The 23,066-nt window shown below is 47.4% G+C and overlaps 1 pseudogene; it reads left to right on the plus strand.

The window, feature by feature from the left end:
- The first annotated feature begins 1,314 nt into the window (after positions 1-1,314).
- On the plus strand, positions 1,315-1,413 carry LOC115837114 (annotated as a pseudogene).
- The last annotated feature ends 21,653 nt before the right edge of the window (positions 1,414-23,066 follow it).

A 23,066-nucleotide genomic window follows, 5' to 3' on the forward strand; every position in this document is an offset into this window, starting at 1 on the left:
ACAAAACAGAAAGTGCTTCTTTCCTCGAGATGGTCACAGCCTGAGATCTTCTTGCTCCAGTGGATTTTTTGTTGGAATTTTCCTAGATCAAGTTAAAATGGACACAAAAATAAAGATGCATTTACTGGCCCTATTTGCATGTTTTCTGGAATCCAGAACATAAACCCCTAAAAGGACCGACCATCTCCAGGTCCTTGCTTCAAAGAATCAGCAGGTTAGCCTTTCATCAAGGGGCAACCCTCCTGAGTTTTGTCTCTGGAAAGAAAAAGCAATGCCCACTACACATACCTGATCTTTAACCAAGAGAATTGGGCTGGATTTCTAGAGAAGAGCAATGGATTATGAGTCAAGTGTTCACTCAAGTTCCAGTACAGGGACACACAGTCCCGATGGGCGCACCCAAAATTGAGTCTATGATGTTGAAGAATATACATTGTCAAACATTCTCCAGGATAGACCACAGGCTTGGTCATAAAAACTCATCAAGCCAGGCGCAGTGGCTCACGCCTGTAATCCCAGCACTTTGGGAGGCCGAGGTGGGCGGATCACCTGAGGTTGGGAGTTCAAGACCAGCCTGACTAACATGGAGAAACCTCATCTCTACTAAAAATACAAAATTAGCCGGGCGTGGTGGTACGTGCCTGTAATCCCAGCTTCTCGGGGGGCTGAGGCAGGAGAATCGCTTGAACCTGGGAAGCGGAGGTTGCGGTGAGCCAAGATCGTGCCATTGCACTCCAGCTGGGGCAAAAAGAGCAAAACTCCGTCTCAAAAAAAAAAAAAAAACAACTCGTCAAAATTTGAACCTAAATACACAAGTACTGATGGGGCATGGTGGCTCACACCTCTAATCCCAGCACTTTAGGAGGCCAAGACGGGAGAATCACCTGAGCTCAGGAGTTTGAGACCAGCCCTGGCAACATGGTGTAACCCCATGTGTACAAAAAATACAAAAGTGAGCCAGGTGTGGTGGTGCATGCCTGTAGACACTAATGCAGCAGGCTTAGGTGGGAGGCGGAGGTTGCAGTAAGCTGAGAATGTACCACTACACTGCAGCCTGGGTGACAGAGCCAGACCTTGTCTCAAAAATAACCAACCAACCAAACACACACACACACACACACACACACACGCAGAAAGAAAAAGTACCCAAGTTGATATCAGAGTATTCTCTGTATTTAGAACAGTATTTTGTGTGTATATGATATTTTATATACAAAGAATATATGATAAAATATACATTATATATTTTTGAGACCCTGTCTTAAAGTTCCATATATTATATGCTCACAAGAAGAATAATTCCTACACATGAGTGCTTGCTTTGGCAGTGCACATAAAAAAATTGGAATGACAGAGATTACCCTGGCCCCTGCACAAAGGTGACATCCAAATTCATGATGGTCTCATATTTATCTATTTATTTTTATCTATTTATTTAATTTCATTTTTATTATTTATTTATTTTTGAGATGGAATCTTGCTCTGTGGCCCAGGCTGGAATGCCATGGCGTGATTTCAGCTCACTGAAATCTCCTCCTCCTGGGTTCAAGCGATTCTCCTGCCTCAGCCTCCTGAGTAGCTGGAATTACAGATGTGCACCACTGCACCCAGCTAATTTTTATATTTTTAGTAGAGATGAAGCTTTGCCATTTTGGCCTTATTGGTCTTGAACTTGACCTCAGGTGATCCTCCCGTCTCGGCCTCCCAAAGTGCTGGGATTATAAGTGTGTGTCACTGCACCTGGCTGATTTTTTACTTTTTTTGGGACTGAGTCTCACTCTGTTGCCCAGGCTGGAGTGCAGAGGCTTGATCTCAGCTCACTGAAAGCTCAGCCTCCCAGCCTCAAGCAATTCTCCTGCCTCATCCACCCGAGTAGCTGGGATCACAGGCGTGTACCAAGACCACGTCTCACTAATTTTTGTATTTTTAGTACAGACGAGGTTTCACCATGTTGGCCAGGCTGGTCTCGAACAACTGACCTCAGGTGATCCTCCTGTCTCAGCCTCCCAAAGTGCTGGAATTACAGGCATGAGCCACCGTACCTGTACTAGTCCCATATTTAAAGTTAGGGAAAAAAAAAAAGGTGCCCGCACCTAAACAGCAAATCATTTGTTGTTCAAGGACATTTCAAATACATTGTTTATCTAAAATACATGTTTAACTGGGGGCAGGGTGTGAACCAAAGAACAGTCCTTATTTTCATCTTGTCTGTGCATGGGTTAATATTCACATGGAGTCCCATCTACCAAGGACTGGGGAGGGGCAGAGGCAGGAGGATCTAAGCCCACTTTAGCCTGGGCGGCATAGTGAGACTCCCATCTCATGCCATTTATCTCCTGGTCATGCACCCAAGATTTCAGCTTCATTTCCCCAATAAACACTGAAGCCCATGCACTCCACCTCCGTGCTCTTGCTGAGCAGTGCACATCCCATCTGCAAGGGACACTGAGGTCCCTTCAACTCCACCTGACCCCACGTGAGGTTCTATACCAGTGCCAGAAAAATTTCCATGAAGTAAGAGGTGTTGATGGCCAGGCACCGTGGCTCACGCCTGTATTTTCAGCACTTTGGGAGGCTGAGGCAAGCGGCTGACTTGAGGTCAGGGGTTTGACACCAGCCTGGCCAACATGGTGAAAGCCCATCTTTACTTAAAAAAAAAAAAAAAAAAAAAAAAAAAAAAAAAAAAAAAAAAAAAATTCAAAAAGTAGCCGGGTGTAGTGGCAGGTGCCTGTAATTCCAGCTATTCAGGAGTCTGGGGCAGAAGAATCACTTGAACCTGGGTGGCATACATTGCAGTAAGCCGAGATCAAGCCACTGAACTACAGCCTGGGTGACAGTGAGAATCCATCTTAAAAATAAATAAATAAATAAATAAATAAATAAAACCCAAATATTATCCAGGTGTGGGGATGGGCACCTGTAAATCTCAGCTACTTGGGAGGCTGAAGCAGGAGAATTGCTTGAACCCGGGAGGCGGAGGTTGTAGTGAGCCAAGATGGGATCACTGCACTTCAGCCTCGGTGACAGAGAGGGATTCTGGCCCCCAAAAAGGACCATTTAAATTCAAGAGACCTAGGTTGGATGTGCCACCGCACTCCAGCATGGGCAACACGGACCCTGTCTTAGAATAAAAAAGCAAAACCAAAACAGAACCCCGCCATTGTCCAAGTCTGATAAGCATGCTCTGCAAATGCATTACTGAAATCAGCATCAACTTCAACGCTGCTTTTCTCAAACCGTAACACTCCAAAGAGAGGCACTTTCTTTTCTTTCAGACAACAGAAAGGGCTTCCCTTTGCAGAGTCACAGCCTGAGATCTTCTTGCTCCAGCACTCTGGGTTTCTTGTTGAAATTTTCCTTGCCCAGGTTAAAATGGACACAAAAATAAAGGTGCATTTATTGGCCCTATTTGCATGTTTTCTGGAATCCAGAATATAAACCCCTAAAAGGACCATCTCCAGTTCCTTGCTTCAAAGGCTCAGCAGGTTAGTCTTGTTTTGTTCATCAAGAGGCAGTCCTCCTGAGTGTTATCTACAAAGAGAAAAAGCAATGTCTACCACACTTACCTTTTTATTTTTTATTTTTTGAGATGAAGTCTCGCTCTGTCACCCAGGCTGGAGTGCAGTGGCGCGATCTCAGCTCACTGCAACCTTCACTTCCTGGGTTCAAGCAATTCTCCTGTCTCAGCCTCCCAAGTAGCTGAGATTACTGGTGCAGCCACCACGCCCAGCCTATTTTTGTATTTTTAGTAGAAATGGGTTGCACCGTGTTGGTCAGGCTTGTCTCGAACTCCTGACCTCGTAATCCTCCCACCTCGGTCTCCCAAAGTGCTGGGATTACAGGCATGAGCCACCACGCCCGGCCCACATACCTTATCTTTAACCAAGATAACTGGCCTGGAATTCATGAGAACAGCAATGGACGTTGAGCCTAGTGTTCACTTGAGTTCCAGGACAGGGGCACACAGTCCGGATGGGAGCATCCAAATGGAATCTAAAATGTTGAAGAATATACATTGTCACACACACAAGCATTCTCCAGGATAGACCACAGGCCAGGATGTAAAAGCTCCTCAATAAACTTTGAGCAGAAACACACAAGTAAGAGTAGGGCACAGTGGCTCACACCATTAATCACAGCAGTTTAGGAGGCCCAGGCGGGAGGATCAATTGAGCTCAAGGGTCTGAGACCAGCCTGGGAAACATGGTGAAACCTCATCTGTACAAAAAATACAAAAGTGAGCCAGGTGTGGTGGTGCATGCCTGGAGATGGTTATTCAGGAGGCTGAGGTGGGAGGTGGAGGTTGCAGTGAGCCGAGATGGCACCACTGCCCTATAGCCTGGGTGACAGAGCCTGACGCTGTCTCAAAAGTAAATCAATAAATCAATAATAAAAATGCAAAAGTTAGCCAGGCATGGTGGCACATGCCTGTAACCCCAGCTGCTCCGGAGGCTGAGGCAGGAGAGTTGCTTGAACCCAGGAGGCAGAGATTGCAGTGAGCCAAGTTCCTACCACTGCACTCCAGCCAGGGCCACAGAGTGAGACTCTGTCCCAAAAAGAGGGCCACTTGAGCCCAAGAGATCTAAGTTGGAAGTGCCACCGCACTCCAGCCTGGGGAACAGACATCCTGTCTTAGATAAAAAACAAAACCCCACCGTCATCCACGTCTGATGATAAGCACGCTCTGCAAATGTATTACCAAGATCAGCATCAACTTCAACGTTGCTTTCCTCAAACCGTAACCCTCTGAAAGGAAGCACTTTCTTTTCTTTCACAAAACAGAAAGTGCTTCTTTCCTCGAGATGGTCACAGCCTGAGATCTTCTTGCTCCAGCCCCGTGGATTTTCTGTTGGAATTTTCCTTGACTAGGTTAAAATGGACACGAACATAAAGATGCATTTACTGGCCCTGTTTGCATGTTTTCTGGAATTCAGAATATAAACCCCTAAAAGGACCATCTCCATTTCCTTGCTTCAAAGGATCAGCAGTTTAGCCTTGTTCATCAAAGACCAATCCTCCTGAGTTTTGTTCTCAAAGAGAAAAAGCAATGCCTCGTAGACATACATACCTTATATTTAACCAAGAGAACTGGGCTGGATTTCTAGAGAACGGCAATGGATATTGAGCCAGGTGTTCACTGGAAGTTCCAGCACAGGGACACGCAGTCTCTATGGAAGCAATCAAAATGGAATCTAAGATGCTGAAGAATATACATTGTCTCACACACAAACATCCTCCAGGATAGACCACAGGCTAGGACATAAAAACTCCTCAATAAAATTTGAACAGAAATACAGAAGGCTGGGTGTGGTGGCTTATGCCTGTAATCCCAGCACTTTGGTAGGCCAAGGCTGGTGGATCATGAGGTCAGGAGTTTGAGACCAGCCTGGCCACCTTGGCGAAACCCCATCTCTACTAAAAATACAAAAAATTAGCCAGGCGCAGTGGTGGGCACCTGTAATCCCAGCTACTTGGGAGGCTGAGGCAGGAGAATCACCTGAACCCGGGAGGCGGAGCTTGCAGTGAGCCGAGATCATGCCATTGCACTCCAGCCTGGGTGACAGAGCGAGACTCCATCTCAAAAAAAAAAAAAAAAAAAAAAAAAAAAAGGCTGGGTGTGGTGGCTCACACCTGTAATCCCAGCACCTTGGGAGGCCAAGGCAGGCAGATCACGAGGTCAGGAGATCAAGAACATCCTGGCTCACACAGTGAAACCCCGTCTTCACTAAAAATACAAAGAATTAGCTGGGCGTGGTGGCGGGCACCTGTAGTGCCAGCTACTCAGGAGGCTGAGGCAGGAGAATGTCATGAACTGGGGAGGCAGAGGTTGCAGTGAGCCAAGATCGCACCACTGCACTCCGGCCTGGGCAACAGAGCAATAATCCGTCTCAAAAAGAAAAGAAAAGAAAAGAAATACACAAGTTCGGGTGAGGGACAGTGGCCGAGACTGGAGGATCACTTGAGCTCAGGAGTTGGAGACCAGTTCGGGCAATATGGTGAAGCCCTGTCTGTAAAAACACTACAAAAGTTAGGTGGTCTCTCGCCTGTAATCCTAGCACTTTGGGAGGTCGAGGCGGGTGGATCACTTGAGGTCAGGAGTTCAAGACCAGCCTGAGAAAGAAGGTGAAACCCATCTCTACTAAAAATAGAAAAATTAGCCAGGTGTGGTGGTGCGTGCCTGTAATCCCAGCTACTTGGGAGGCTGAGGCAGGAGAATTGCTTGAAGCCGGGAGGCAGAGGTTGCAGTGAGCGGAAATCACCCCATTGCACTCCAGCCTGGGCGACAAAAGCAAAATTCCATCTCAGAAAAAAAAGTGAGCCAGGTGTGGTGGTGCATACCTGTAGACACTAATTCAGGAGACAGGTGGGAGGTGGAGGTTGCAGCGAGCTGAGATCGCAATACTACACTTTGGCCTGAGCAACCGAGCCAGACGTTGTCTCAAAAACAAAGAAACAAACATAAAACAAACACATAAACAAAAAAACCCAAAGTGATATGAGTATTCTTCGTGTGTAGAAGAGTATTTTGTGTGTATATGATTATATATATATGACAAAATATATATCATACTAGCCAACATGCTGAAATCCCTTCTCTACTAAAAATGAAATACAAAAAGTAGCCAGGTGTGGTGGTGTGCTTCTGTAATTCCAGCTACTAAGGAGGCTAAGGCAGAAGCATTGCTTCAACCCGGGAAGCGCAGGTGGCAGTGAGCCGAGATTGTGACACTGCCCTCCAGCCTGGGTGACAGTGAGACTCCATCTTAAAAAAAAAAAAAAAAAAAAAAAAAAAAAAAAAAAAAAAGCAAATATTATCCAGGTTTGGGGATGGGCACCTGTAAATCTCAGCTACTTGGGAGGCTGAAGCAGGAGAATTGCTTGAACCCGGGAGGCGGAGGTTGTAGTGAGCCAAGATGGCGTCACTGCACTCCAGCCTCGGTGATAGAGAGAGACTCTGGCCCCCAAAAAGGACCATTTAAATCCAAGAGACCTAGGTTGGATGTGCCACCGCACTCCAGCATGGGCAACACAGACCCTGTCTTAGAATAAGAAAGCAAAACCAAAACAGAACCCCGCCATCGTCCAAGTCTGATAAGTATGCTCTGCATATGTATTACCAAGATCAGCATCAACTTCAATGCTGCTTTTCTCAAACCGTAACACTCCAAAGAGAAGCACTTTCTTTTCTTTTAGACAACAGAAAGGGCTTCCCTTTGCAAAGTCACAGCATGAGATCTTCTTGCTCCAGCACTCCGGGTTTCGTGTTGAAATTTTCCTTCACCTGGTTAAAATGGGCACAAAAATAAAGATGCATTTATTGGCCCTGTTTGCATGTTTTCTGGAATCCAGAACATAAACCCCTAAAAGGACCATCTCTAGTTCCTTGCTTCAAAGAATCAGCAGGTTAGCCTTGTTCATCAAAGGGCAACCCTCCTGAGTTTTGTCTCTAAAGAGAAAAAGCAATGGCTACTACACATACCTTATCTTTACCGAGAACTGAGCTGGATTTCTAGAGAACAGCAATGGATTTTGAGCCAAGTGTTCACTTGAGTTCCAGCACAGGGACACAGTCCCGATGGGAGCATCCAAAATGGAATCTAAATTAGCCAGGCATGGTGGTGCATGCCTGTAATCCTAGCTTCTCAGGAGGCTGAGGCAGGAGAATTGGTTGAACCCAGGAGGAGGAGGTTGCAGTCAGCCACGATCGCACCACTGCACTCCAGCCTGGGAGACACAGCAAGACTCTATCTCAACAATAAATAAATAAATAAACAAATAAATAAAAATACAAAAATTAGCTGGGTGTGGTGGCTCATGCCTGTAATCCCAGCTGCTCAGGAGGCTGAGTCAGGAGAATGGCTTGAACCTAGGAGGCAGAGGTTGCAGTGGCAGAGTTTCTGCCACTGCCCTCCAGCCTGGGCCACAAAGCAAGACTGAACCAAAAAAAAGGACCACTCGAGCCCAAGACATCTATGTTAAAGTGCCACCGCACTCCAGCCTGGACAACAGACACCCTGTCGTACAGAAAAACAGGTCAGGCACAGTGGTTCACGCTTGTAATCCCAGCACTTTGGGAGGCTGAGGTGGGCGGATTACCTGAGGTCAGGAGTTCGAGACCAGCCTGGCCAACATGGTGAAACCCTGTCTCTACTAAAAATACAAATAATTAGCCAGGCATGGTGGCACAGGCCTGTAATCCCAGCTACTCAGGAGGCTGAGGCAGGAGAATTGCTTGAGCCTGGGAGATGGAGGTTGCAGTAAGCTGAGATCGCGCCACTGCACTCCAGCCTGGGCCACAGAGCAAGACTCTGCCTCGAAAACAAAAACAAAACAAAACAAAACAACCAGAGGCCCAACATCATCCAAGTCTGATTATAAGCATTTGCTGCAAATTTATTACCAAGATCAGCATCAGCTTCAAGGTTGCTTTTCTCAAACAGTAAACCTCCAAAAGGATGCACTTTCTTTTTCAGAAAACAGAAAGTGCTTCCCTCTAGAGTGTCACAGCCTGAGATCTTCTTGCTCCGGCACTGTGGATTTTTTGTTGGAATCTTCCTCGACGAGGTTAAAACAGACACAAAAATAAAGATGCATTTATTTGTCCAGTTTGTGTGTTTTCTGGAATCCAGAACATAAACCCCTGAAAGGACCATCTACAGTTCCTTCCTTCAAAGAATCAGCAGGTTAGCCTTGTTCATCAAGGGGCAACCCTCCTGAGTATTGTCTCCAAAGAGAAAAAGCAATGCCTACTACACATACCTTATCTTTTTTTTTTTTTTTTTTTGAGACGGAGTCTCGCTCTGTCACCCAGGCTGGAGTGCAGTGGCGCAATCTCGGCTCACTGCAAGCTCCGCCTCCCGGGTTCACGCCATTCTCCTGCCTCAGCCTCTCCGAGTAGCTGGGACTACAGGCGCCCGCCACCACACCTGGCTAATTTTTTTTTGTATTTTTAGTAGAGACGGGGTTTCACCGTGGTCTCGATCTCCTGACCTCGTGATCTGCCCGCCTCGGCCTCCCAAAGTGCTGGGATTACAAGCGTGAGCCACCGCGCCCGGCCTACGTACCTTATCTTTAACCAAGAGAATTAGGCTGGATCTCTAGAGAACAGTAATGGATTTTGAGCCAAGTGTTCACTTGAGTTCCAGTACAGGGACACACAGTCCCAATGAGGGCATCCAAGATGGAATCTACGATGTTGAAGAATATACATTGTCATAAACAAAAACATTCTCCCGGAGAGACCACAGGCTATGCTGTAAAAGCTCCTCAATAAAATTTGAATGGAAACACACAAGTACTGGTGGGACATGGTGGCTCACACCTCTACTCACAGCATTTTAGGAGGCTGAGGCGGGAGGATCACTTGAGCTCAGGAGTTCAAGATGATCCCGGGCAACATGGTGAAACCATGTCTGTAAAACAAATACAGAAGTTAGCCAGGTGTGGCGGTGCACACCTGGAGACAGCTATTCAGGAGGCTGAGGTGGGAGGTAGAGGTTGTGGTGAGCCAAGATCGCACCACTGCACTTCAGCCTGGGCGACAGAGTGAGACTCTGTCTCATAAATAAATAAATAAATAATAAAAATACAAAAATTAGCCGGGCGTGGTGGCATGTGCCCGTAATCCTAGCTGCTCAGGAGGCTGAGGCAAGAGAATCACTTGAACACAGGAGGCAGAGGTTGCAGTGAGTAGAGTTCCTGACACTGCGCTCCAGCCAGGGCCACAGAGCAAGATTCTTTCCCAAAATAGAGGGCCACTTAAACCCAAGAGATCTAGGTTGGAAGTGCCACCGCACTCCAGTCTGGGCAGCAGACACCCTCTCTAGGAAAAAAAACAAAACAGCAAACACAAAACCTCAACATCATCCACGTCTGATTATAAGCATTCTCTGCAAATGTATTATCAAGATCAGCGATGCTTTTCTCAAAGCGTAACACTCTAAAGGGAACCATTTTCTTTCCTTTCAGACAACAGAAAGTGCTTCCCTCTAGAGGGTCACAGCCTGAGATCTTCTTGCTCCAGCACCGTGGATTTTTTGTTGGAATTTTCCTTGACCAGGTTAAAATGGACACAAGAATAAAGATGCATTTATTGGCCCTGTTTGCATGTTTTCTGGAATCCAGAATATAAACCCCTAAAATAAATAAATAATAAAAATAAAAGGACCATTTCCAGTTCCTTGCTTCAAAGAATCAGCAGATTAGCTTTTTTTTTTTATCAAGAAGGAATCCTCCTGAGTTTCGTCTCCACAAAGAAAAAGCAAAGCCTACTACACATACCTCATATTTCACCAAGAGAATTGGGCTGGATTTCTAGACAACAGCAACGGATGGAGAGCCAAGTGTTCACTCGAGTTCAGTACAGGGACACACAGTCCCGACGGGAGCATGCAAACTGGAATCTAAGATGTTGAAGAATATACATTGTCTCTCACACAAACATTCTCCATGATAGACCACAGGTTATGCTGTAAATGCTCCTCAGTAACATTTGAACAGAGATACACAAGTAAAGGTGGGGCGTGGCGGCTCACACCTCTAATTCCAGCACTTTAGGAGGCCATGATGGGAGGATCACCTGAGCTCAGGAGTTCGAGACCAGCCCCAGCAACATTGTGAAACCACATGTGTACAAAAAATACAAAAGTGAGCCAGGTGTGGTGGTGCATGCCTGTAGACACTAATTCAGTAGGCTTAGGTCAGGGGGGTGGAGGTTGCAGTGAGCTGAGATCACACCACTACACTCCAGCCTGGGTGATGGAGCCAGACCTTGTCTCGAAAATAACCAACCAAACAAATAAAACACACACACACACACACACACACACACACACACACACACAGAAACAAAAAAAATACCTGAAGTGATACAAGACTATTCTCTGTGCGTAGAAGAGTATTTTGTGTGTACGTGATATTACATATATAAAAATATATGATGGCCAGGCATGGTGGCTCACGTCTGTAATCCCAGCACTTTGGGAGGCTGAGGCAGGAGAATCGCTCGAACCCAGGAGGCAGAGGTTGCCATGAGCTGAGATTGTGCCATTGCACTCCAGCCTGGGCAACAAGAGTGAAACTCCATCTCAAAAAACAAACAAACAAAAAAAAACAAAAAAGAAAGCTCCATATATTGTATTCTCACAGGAAGTATAATTCCTGCACATATGTGCTTGCTTTGGCAGTATGCACAAAAAAATTGAAATAACAAAGATTACCATGACCCCTACACAAAGGTGACACCCAAATTCATAATGGTCCCATATTTATCTATTTAATTTTTTTTACTTTTATTTTATTTATTTATTTTTGATACAGAGTCTCGCACTGTCGCCCAGGCTGGAGTGCAATGGCACGATCTTGGCTCACTGCAACCTCCGCTTCCTGGGTTCACACGATTCTCCTGCCTCAGCCGCTCAAGTAGCTGGGATTACAGGCACCAGCCACCACACCCAGCTACTTTTTTTGTAATTTTAGTAGAGATGGGGTTTCGTCATGTTGGCCAGGCTGGTCTCAAACTCCTGACCTTGTGATTCACCCCCCTCGGCCTCCCAAAGTGCTGGGATTACAGATGTGAGCCACCCTGTCTGCCCTACTTATTTATTTTTTGAGACAGAATCTCGCTCTGTCGCCCAGGCTAGAGTGCAATGGCGTGATTTAGTCTCACTGCAATCTCCTCTTCCTGGGTTCAAGAGATTCTTCTGCCGCAGCCCCCCAAGCAGCTAAGATTACAGGTGTAATTTTGTATTTTTAGTAGAGTCGAGGTTTTGCCTTGTTGGCCCAGCCAGCCTTTAACTCCTGACCTCAGGTGATCCGCCTGTCTCGGCCTCCCAAAGGGCTGGGATTACAGGCATCCGCCACCACGCCTGGCCTATTTTTTATTTTTTTGAGATGGAGTCTCACTCTGTTGCCCAGGCTGGAGTGCAATGGCGCGAACTCAGCTCTGAAAACTCAGCCTCCTGTCTTCAAGTGATTCTCCTGCCTCAGCCTCCCGAGTAGCTGGGATTACAGGCGTGTACCAACACCACGTTGGGCTAATTCCTTTTTTTTTTTTTTTTTTGAGACAGAATCTCTCTCTGTTGCCCAGGCTGGAGGGCAGTGGCGCGATCTCGGTTCACAGCAAGCTCTGCCTCCTGGGTTCATGCCATTCTCCTGCCTCAGTCTCCCTAGTAGCTGGGACTACAGGCGCCCGCCACCACGCCCGGCTAATTTTTTTGTATTTTTAGTAGAGACAGGGTTTCACTGTGTTAGCCAGGATGGTCTCTATCTCCTGCCCTTGTGATCCGCCCGCCTCAGCCTCCCAAAGTGCTGGGATTACAGGCATGAACCACTGCGCCCGGCCTTAATTTTTGTATGTTTAGTAGAGACAGGGTTTCACCATGTTGGCCAGGCTGGAATCGAATTCCTGACCTCAGGGGGCCGGGTGTGAACCAAAGAACTATCCTTACTTTCCTCTTGCCTGTGCATGGGTTAATATTCACATGTAGTCCCAGCTACTAAGGACTGGGGCGGGGCAGAGGCAGGAGGATCTAAGCCCACTTTAGCCTGGGCTGCATGGTGAGACCCCGTCTCATTGCATATATGACCTGGTCATGCACCCAAGATTTCAGCTTCATTTCCCCAATGAAAACTCAAACCCCACGCACTCCACCTCCGTGCTCTTGCTGAGCAGTGCACAGCCCATCTGCCAGGGACACTGAGGTCCCTTTCGACTCTACCTGACCCCTAGTGAGGTTCTATAAACCAGTGCCAGAATAATTTCCATAAAGTAAAAGGTGTTGATGGTTCCGCGTAGTGGCTCAGGCCTGTATTCTCAGCACTTTGGGAGGCCGAGGCAGGCAGATCACTTGAGGTCAGGGGTTTCAGAGCAGCCTGGCCAACATGGTGAAACCCCATTCTCTACCAAAAAACAAACAAACAAAAAAAAGCATAAGTAGCCGGGCATGGTGACAGGTGCCTGTAATTCCAGCTACTCAGGAGGCTGAGGCACGAGAATTGCTTGAACCTGAGAGGCAAAGGTTGGAGGGAGCTGAGATCCTGCCACTGCCCTGTAGGCTGAGCAACAGTGAGACTCCATCTCAAAAATAAATAAATAAATGAATTTTTTTAAAATGCAAATATTAGTCAGCCATGGTGTCCGACGCCTATAATCCCAGCTATTCAGGAATGTGAGGCAGGAGAATTGCTTGAAACTGTGAGGCGGAGGTTGCAGTGAGCCGAGATCGTGCCACTGCACTCCAGCCTGGGTAACAGAACAAGACTCTGTCCCGAAAAAGAGGACCATTTGACCAAGGAGACGTAGGTTGGAAGTGCCACCACACTTCAGGCTGGGCAACATAGATACTGTCTTGGCTGGGTGCCGTGGCTTACGTCTGTAATCCCAGCACTTTAGGAGGCCGAGACAGGTGGATCACAAGATCAGGAGATCAAGACCATCCTGGCTAACACAGTGAAACTCTGTGTCTACTAAAAATACAAAAAATCAGCCGGGTGTGGTGGCGGGCGCCTGTAGTCCCAGCTACTCGAGAGGCTGAGGCAGAAGAATGGCGTGAACCTGGGAGGTGGAGGTTGCAGTGAGCTGAGATCGTGCCACTGCACTCCAGCCTGGGCGACAGAGCAAGACTCCATCTCAAAAGCAAAACAAAACAAAACAAAACAAAACAAACAAACAAACAAAAATAAATAAATAAAAAAAATAAAACTCAAAACCAAAACAGACCCCCACCGTCATCCAAGTCTGATGATAAGCATGCTCTGCAAAGTTATGACCAAGATCAGCACCAACTTCAACGTTGCTTTTCTCACACGGTAACACTCTAAAGGGAAGTGCGTTCTTTTCTTTTAGACAACAGAAAGTGCTTCCCTTTGGAGGGTCACAGCATGAGATCTTCTTGCTCCAGCACTCTGGGTTTTTTGTTGAAATTTTCGTTGACCAGGTTAAAATGGGCAGAAAAATAAAGATGCATGTATTGGCCCTGTTTGCATGTTTTCTGGAATCCAGAACATAAACCCCTAAAAGGACCATCTCCAGTTCCTTGCTTCAAAGAATCAGCAGGTTAGCCTTGTTCATCAAGGGGCAACCCTCCTGAGTTTTGTCTCCAGAAAGAAAAATCAATGCCGACTAGACATACCTTATATTTCACCAAGAGAATCGGGCAGGATTTCTAGAGAACAGCAATGGATTTTGAGCCAAGTGGTCGCTTGAGTTCCAGCACAGGAGCACACAGTTCCAATGGGAGCATCCAAAATGGAATCTAAAATGTTGAAGAATGTACATTGTTATACACACAAACATCCTCCACGATAGACCACAGACTAGGGTGTAAAGGCTCCTCAATAAAATTTGAGCAGAAACAAACAAGTAAGGGTAGGGCACAGTGGCTCACACCATTAATCACAGCCGTTTAGGAGCCCAAGGCGGGAGGATCACTTGAACTCAGTGGTTCAAGAACAGCAACATGCCCAGGTTCAAGAACCTGGGCAACATGGTGAAACCTCATCTGTACAAAAAATACAAAAGTTAGCCAGGTGTGGGGGTGCATTCCTGGAAACAGGTATTCAGGAAGCTGACATGGGAGGTGGAGGTTGCAGTGAGCTCACACCACTGCACTACAGCCTGGGCGACAAAGCGAGACTCTGCCTCAAAAACAAACAAATAAATCAATTTAAAAAATGCAAAAATTAGCCGGGCATGGTGGCACATGCCTGTAGCCCTGCTCGGGAGGCTGAGGCTGGAGAATTGCTTGAACCCAGGAGACAGAGATTGCAGTGAGCCAAGATCCTGCCACTGAACTCCAGCCAGGGTAACAGAGTGAGACTCTGTTTCAAAAAGAGGATCACTTGAGCCCAAGAGATCTAGGTTGGATGTGCCACTGCACTCCAGCCTGGGCAACAGAGACACCCTGTCTTAGATAAAAAACAAAACAAAAACAAAACCCCACCATCACCCATGTCTGACCATAAGCATGCTCTGCAAATGTATTACCAAGATCAGCGTCAACTTCAATGCTGCTTTTCTCAAACCGTAACCCTCTGAAAGAAGGCACTTTCTGGGCGGGCGCGGTGGCTCACGCCTGTAATCCCAGCACTTTGGGAGGCCGAGGCGGGTGGATCACGAGGTCAGGAGATCGAGACCATCCTTCCTAACACGGTGAAACCCCGTCTCTACTAAAAATACAAAAAATTAGCTGGGCTTGGTGGCGGGCGCCTGTAGTCCCAGCTACGCAGGAGGCTGAGGCAGGAGAATGGCGTGAACCCGGGAGGCGGAGCTTGCAGTGAGCCGAGATCGCGCCACTGCATTCCAGCCTGGGCGACAGAGCGAGACATTGTTTCAAAAAAAAAAAAAAAAAAGCACTTTCTTTTCTTTAAGACAACAGAAAGTGCTTCTTACCTCTAGATGGTCACAGCCTGAGATCTTGCTCCAACACCGTGGATTTTTTGTTGGAATTCTCTTGACCAGGTCAAAATGGGCACCAAAATAAAGATGCATTTATTGGTCCTGTTTGCATGTTTCCTGGAATCCAGAATATAAACCCTTAGAAGGACCATCTCCAGTTCCTTGCTTCAGAGAATCAGCAGGTTAGCCTTGTTTATCATAGCACAATCCTCCTGAGTTTTGTCTCTGGAAAGAAGAAGCAATACCTACTAGAAATACGTTATGTTTAACCAAGAGAAATGGGCAGGATTTCTGTGGGTCGCAAGCCACCCAGGTGCCGAGGCAAGAGACCGAAGGCACAAGCTGTTCCAGTATAATAAAGAAACTCACCACAAGCCGTCCTAGTATAATAAAGAAAATATATAGAATAAGAATAGTTATACTAGAAATAGATGATAGATATGATTATATATGAATATTATTAATCATTAGTTTGTAGCATTACTCTTTATTCCAATATTATAATAATCTTTGTTCTACAATCATAACCTACGAAAAACCAGGCCATACGGAGATAGGAGCTGAAAGGACACGGTGAGAAGTGACCAGAAGACAGAAGTGTGAGACCTCGATCATGCCCGGACACGGCCACTAGAGGGCTCCCTGGTCTAGCGGTAACGCCAGTGAGAAGGCACCCGTTGCTTAGCACAGCGGTGGCGCCAGTGCCTGGGAAGGCCCCCGTTACTTAGCAGACTGGGAAAGAGAGTCTCCCTTTCTCCAGGGGAGTTAGAGAAGCCTCTGTTCCACCACCTCTTGTGGAAAGCCTGACATCAGTCAAGCCCGCCCGCAGCCGTCTGGTGGCCTAAACGTCTCCCTGTGACGCTGTGCTTCAGCGGTCACACTCCTGGTCCACTTTCATGTTCCGCTCTGCACACCTGGCTCCGCCTTCTAGATAACAGTTGCAGAATAAGTGAAAGTATTAAAGTCTTTGATCTCTCCGAGAAATACATAGAAGAAATAATGACGTAAGCTGTCCCCTCTCTCTCTCCGCCTAAGCTACCAAATAGGGAAGGGCCCCCTGTCCGGTGGACACGTGACTCGCGTCATCTCACCTGTCATTAGAGAAGACTCACACTTCTCACCCTGCCCTTTTGCCTTGTATACAACAAAAAACGGCGCGGCCAGGCATTCGGGGCCACTACCGGTCTCCACGTCTTGGTGGTAGTGGTCCCCCAGGCCCAGCTGTCTTTTCTTCTCTCTCTTTGTCTTGTGTCTTTATTTCTACAATCTCTCCTATCTGCTCACGAAGAGAAAAACCCACAGGCCCAGCAGGGCTGGACCCTACAGATCTCTAGAGAACAGCAATGGATTTTGAGCCAAGTGTTCACTCGAGTTCCAGCACAGGGACCCACAGTCCCGATGGGAGCCTCCAAAATGGAATCTACGATGTTGAAGAATATACATTGTCGCACACACAAACACTCTCCAGGATAGACCACAGGCTAGGCGGTAAAAACTCCTCAATAAAATTTGAACAGAAATACACAAGTATGGCTGGGGTGCGGTGGCTCACACCTCTAATCCCAGCACTTTAGGGGCTGAGACGAGAGGATCACCTGAGCTCAGGAGTTTGAGACCCCGGCAACATGGTGTAACCCCATGTGTAGAAAAAAATACAAAAGTGAGCCAGGTGTGGTGGTGCATGCCTGTAGACACTAATTCAGCAGGTTTAGGTGAAAACACAAAAATTAGCTGGGCGTGGTGGTAGGCACCTGTAATCCCAGCTACCTGGCAGGCTGAGGCAGGAGAATCACTTGAACCCGGGAGGCGGATGTTGCGGTGAGCCTAGATCGCACCACTGCACTCCAGCCTGGGCAACAAGAGTGAAACTGTGCCTCAAAAAAGAAAAAAAATAATAGTAATTAGCAAGATATGATGGCAGGCACCTGAACTCCCAACCATTCGGCAGGCTGAGGTGGGAGAAACACTGGAACCTGAGAGGTGGAGTTTGCGGTGAGCAGAGTTCCTGCTACCGCACTCCCAACGAAACAAGAGTGGGTCTCAAAAAATCAAAAAATAAAAAGAGGAACACTTGAGCCCAAGAGATCTCGGTTGGAGGTGCCTCCCACTCTAGTCTGGGCAACAGAGACCCTGTCTTGGAAAAAAACAAAACAAACAGAACCCCAACATCATGCAAGTCTGATGATAAGCACGCTCTGCAAATGTATTACCAAGATCAGCAGCATCTTCAACGTTGCTTTTCTCAAACAGTAACACTCTAAAGGGATGCACGATCTTTTCTTAGACAACAGACAGTGCTTCCATCTAGAGGGTCACAGCATGAGGTCTTCTTGCTCCCGTACTGTGGGATTTATTTATTTATTTATTTATTTATTGAGATGGAATCGCCCTGGCTGGAGTGCAATGGTGTGATTTCAGCTCACTGCAATCTCCTTCTCACGGGTTCAAGAGATTCTCCTGCTGCCGCCTCCGAAGTAGCTGAGACTACAGGTGTGTACCACCACGTCTAGCTATATTTTGCATTTTCAGTAGAGACGAGGTTTTGCCATGATGGCGGGGCTGCTCTTGAACTCTGACCTGAGGTGATCCGCCCGTCTCGACCTCCCAAAGTGCTGGGATTACAAGCGTGTGCCACCGCACCCCGGCCTATTTTTTATTTTTTTGAGATTGAGTCTCACTGTTGCCTAGGCTGGAGTTCAGTGGTGCGATCTCAGCTCACTGAGAGCTCAGCCTCCTGGCTTCAAGTGATTCTCCTGCCTCAGCCTCCTGAGTAGCTGGGATTACAGGCATGTACCACCACCACACTGGGCTAATTTTTGTATTTTTAGTAGAGATGGGGATTCACCATGTTGGCCAGGCTGGTCTCAAACAACTGACCTCAGGTGATCCTCCTGTCTCGGTCTCCCAAAATGATGGAATTACAGGTGTGAGCCATGGTACCCAGCCTTGTCCTATATTTAAAATTAAGAGCAAAAAAAGATGCCCGCACCTAAACAGCAAATCATTTGTTGTTCAAGTACATCTCAAATACATTGTTTATCTGAAATAGAAATTTAACTGGGGGTGGGGCGTGAATCAAAGAACAGTCCTTACTTTCCTCTTCCTGTGCATGGGTTAATAATATTCACATGTAGTCCCAGCTACTAAGGACTGGGGAGGGGCAGAGGCAGGAGGATCTAAGCCTACTTTAGCCTGGGCGGCATAGTGAGACCCCATCTCATTGCATATATGACCTGGTCATGCACCCAAGATTTCAGCTTCATTTCCCCAGTGAAAACTCAAACCCCATGCACTCCACCTCCGTGCTCTTGCTAAGCAGTGCACATCCCATCTGCAAGGGACATTGGGGTCCCCTTCAACTCTACCTGACCTCAAGTGAGGTTCTATAAATCAGTGCCAGAATAATTTCCGTGGGGTAAAAGGTGTTGATGGCCAGGCGCGGTGGCTCACGCCTGTATTCTCAGCACTTTGGGAGGCCAAGACAGGTAGATCACCTAAGGTCAGGAGCTGAGTTCAGCCTGGCCAACATGGTGAAACCCCATCTCTGCTAAACATTCAAAAATTAGGCCAGGCATGGGGGTGCATACCTGTAATCCCAGAAATTTGGGAGTCAGAGGTGGGCGGATCACTTGAGGTCAGGGGTTTGAGACCAGTCTAGCCAACATGGTGAAATCCCATCTCTACTAAAAAAAAAATACAGGCCTGGCGCGGTGGCTCAAGCCTGTAATCCCAGCACTTTGGGAGGCCGAGGCGGGCGGACCACGAGGTCAGGAGATCAAGACCATCCAGGCTAACACGGTGAAACCCCGTCTCTACTAAAAATACAAAAAATTAGCCGGGTGTTGTGGCGAGTGCCTGTAGTCCCAGCTACTCGGGAGGCTGAGGCAGGAGAATGGCGTGAACCCGGGAGGCGGAGCTTGCAGTGAGCCGAGATTGCACCACTGCACTCCAGCCTGGGGGACAGAGAAAGACTCCGTCTCAAAAAAAAAAAACAAAACACAAAAAGTAGCCAGGTGTGGTGGTGGGCTCCTGTAATTCCAGCTAGTCAGGAGGCTGAGGCAGAAGAATTGCTTGAACCCGGGAGGCAGAGGTTGCAGTGAGCCGAGATCGTGCCACTGCCCTCCAGCATGGGTGACAGCGAGACTCTATCTCATAAATAAATAAATGAATTTTTTAAAATACAAATATTATCCAGGTGTGGTGATGGGTGCCTGTAATCTCAGCTACTTGGGAAGCTGAAGCAGGAGAATCGCTTGAACCCAGGAGGCGGAGGTTGCTGTGAGCCGAGATCACACCACTGCTCTCCAGCCTGGGTGATAGAGACTTTGCTTCCAAAAAAGGACGATTTGAATCCAAGACACCTAGGTTGGACACGCCACTGCCACCCCACTCCAGCCTGGGCAACAGAGACCCTGTCTTAGAATGAAAAAGCAAAACCAAAACAGAACCCCACCATCGTCCAAGCCTGATGATAAGCATGCTCTGCATATGTATTACCAAGATCAGCATCAACTTCAACGCTGCTTTACTCAAACCGTAACACTCCAAAGGGAAGCGCCTTCTTTTCTTTCAGACAACAGAAAGGGCTTCCCTTTGCAGAGTCGCAGCCTGAGATCTTCTTGCTCCAGCACTCTGGGTTTCGTGTTGAAATTTTCCTTGACCAGGTCAAAATGGACACAAAGATAAAGATACATTTATTGGCCCTGTTTGCATGTTTTCTGGAATCCAGAATACAAACCCCTAAAAGGACCATCTCCAGTTCTTTGCTTCAAAGAATCAGCAGGTTAGCCTTGTTCATCAACGGGCAACCCTCCCGAGTTTTGTCCCCAAAGAGAAAAAGCAATGCCTACTACACATACCTTATATTTCACCAAGAGAACTGAGCTGGATTTCTAGAGAACAGCAATGGATTTTCAGCCAACTGTTACTTGAGTTCCAGCACAGGGACACACAGTCCTGACGGGAGCATCCGAAGTGGAATCTATGATGTTCGAGAACATACATTGTCACACACACAAACATTCTCTAGCACAGACCGTACTCTAGATTGACTCAAGAGGACCACTTGAGGCTGGGCGTGGAGGCTCATGCCTATAATCCCAGCACTTTGGGAGGCCGATGCAGGGGAATCACTTGAGGTCAGGAGTTTGAGACCAGCCTGGCTAACATGGTGAACCCCCGTCTCCACTAAATACAAAAACCGAGCTGGGTGTGGTGGTGCATGCCTATAATCCCAGCTACTCGGGATGCTGAGGCAGGAGAATCGCTTGAACCTGGGAGGTGGGGGTTGCAGTGAGTCGAGATCGTGCCATTGCACTCCAGCCTGGGCGAGAAGAGCAAAACTCTGTCAAAAAAAAAAAAAAAAAAAAAAAAAGGGAAATACAAATGCCCACACCAAAACAGCAAATCATTTCTTGTTCAAGTACATCTCAAATATACTGTTGATCTGAAATACAAATTTAACTGGGTATCCCTGGCCTGGGAAGCCGCCTTCAGCAATTCAGATAAGGGTCTCCTTTGGAAGCTAATAGGTAGGAACATGGAGATGTCAGCAAAGGGAAGTGACTCTCAGGGATTTCTATGGATTATGCAGATGCCCTGCCAGATCCCAAACTTCCCCAAAAGATCCTGAGTCCAGGCAGGAAGGACCACTGGGCTCCAGAAACCAAATGTCTTGGCTCTGGGCGGGAGTCTTTGTCATCAGATTCCATGACTGAAAGACAGCCAGGAGCAGAGCGAAAATCCCAGGGGCCCTCTCTACCAGAAGACACAGACTCCGTCCAGATCAAACCCAAATTGTCACCAGTTAGCGATGCCTGACTCTCCTTTCCCCTCGGCTCCTCCTGTCCACACCGGTGCAGTGCCCTGGTGTTCCCAGTCCAGAGACCTTCACTCCTTCCAGTGCCCCAGGAGGGTCACCTTGCAGTTCTCAGGGAGGAAGATGGGGTCTTCCACCCCTGTGAGCCTCCCAGACATCAGGGTCTGCCCACCCCACTCCATTCCCAAAGGATGTTCTGCCCAGTTCTCCCAGCCTCCTGCTTCCCTCCAGGGATCACCCTTGAGTGGTAAGATTCACACTGCAGACAACCAGGACCAACCCATTATCCTCGGTTACAGTAGTCACAACAGGCCACCCATTCAAGATTGTTCTATACGACATGCCCACAAGAGGCAGATCCAGAGCTAGAGAGATGCAAAGTGGTTGCCACGGTCTGGGTGGAAGAGTGGGGTGGGAACTAATTGCAAATGGGAATAAGCCTCTTTGGGGTGATGAAAATCTCCCGAACCAGAATGTTGGTGGTTGAAAATATGCTAAAATAGGCCGGGCGCGGTGGCTCACGCCTGTAATCCCAGCACTTTGGGAAGCCGAGGCGGGCGGATCACGAGGTCAGGAGATTGAGACCATCCTGGCTAACATGGTGAAACCCCGTCTCTACTAAAAATACAAAAAATTAGCCGGGCATGGTGGCAGGCGCCTGTAGTCCCAGCTACTTGGGAGGCTGAGGCAGGAGAATGGCGTGAACCCGGGAGGCAGAGCTTGCAGTGAGCCGAGATCGGGCCACTGCACTCCAGCCTGGGCAACAGAGCAAGACTCCGCCTCAAAAAAAAAAAAAAAGAAAAGAAAATATGCTAAAATAATTCACATTTCAGAGTAAATTTCAAAAGGTTACTTCCTCAGTTCACAAAAGTCAGAGACAGGGCCGAGTGCGGTGGCTCATGCGGGTAATCCCAGCACTTTGGGAGGCCGAGGTGCGTGGGTCACCTGAGGTCAGGAGTTCCAGACCAGCCTGGCCAACATGGGAAAACCCCGGGTTAAAAAATATACACACAAAAAATTGGCCAAGTGTGGTGGCATGCACCTGAAATCCCAGCTACTCCAGTGGCAGAAGTTGCAGTGAGCTGAGATTGGGCCACTGCACTCCAGCCTGGGGGACACAGTGAGACTCTGACTCAAAAAAAAAAAAATTGCTTGAACCCAGGAGGCAGAGGTTGCAGTGAGCGGAGTTCTTGCCATTGCACTCCAGCCTGGGTCAGAGTGAGACTCCGCCCCCCAAAAAGAGGACCATTTAAGACTAAGAGATCTAGGTTGGAAGTGCCACCACACTCCAGCCTGGGCAACGAGACCCTGTCTAAGATAAAAAAATAAAACAAAAACAAACCCCCCCCCATCATCCACGTCTGATGATAAGCATGCTCTCCAAATGTATTACCAAGATCAGCATCAACTTCAACGTTGCTTTTCTCAAAGAGTAACCCTCTGAAAGGCAGCACTTTCTTTTCTTTCACAAAACAGAAAGTGCTTCTTACCTCCAGATGGTCACAGCCTGAGATCTTCTTGCTCGATGCATGGTGGATTTTTTGTTGGAATGTTCTTTGACCAGGTTAAAATGGACACAAACATAAAGATGCATTTATGGGCCCTGTTTGCATGTTTCCTGGAATCCAGAACATAAACCCCTAAAATAACCATCTCCAGTTTCCTGCTTCAAAGAAGCAGCAGGTTAGCCTTGTTCATCAAGGGGCAAGCCTCCTGACTTTTGTCTCTGGAAAGTAAAAGCAATGCCCACTACACATACCTTATATTTCACCAAGAGAATTGGGCTGGATTTCTAGAGAACAGCAATGGATTTTGAGCCAAGTGTTCACTTGAGTTCCAGTCCCGATGGGA

This window comes from Nomascus leucogenys, chromosome 10 (assembly GCF_006542625.1).
Source record: "Nomascus leucogenys isolate Asia chromosome 10, Asia_NLE_v1, whole genome shotgun sequence".
Lineage (NCBI taxonomy): Eukaryota > Metazoa > Chordata > Mammalia > Primates > Hylobatidae > Nomascus > Nomascus leucogenys.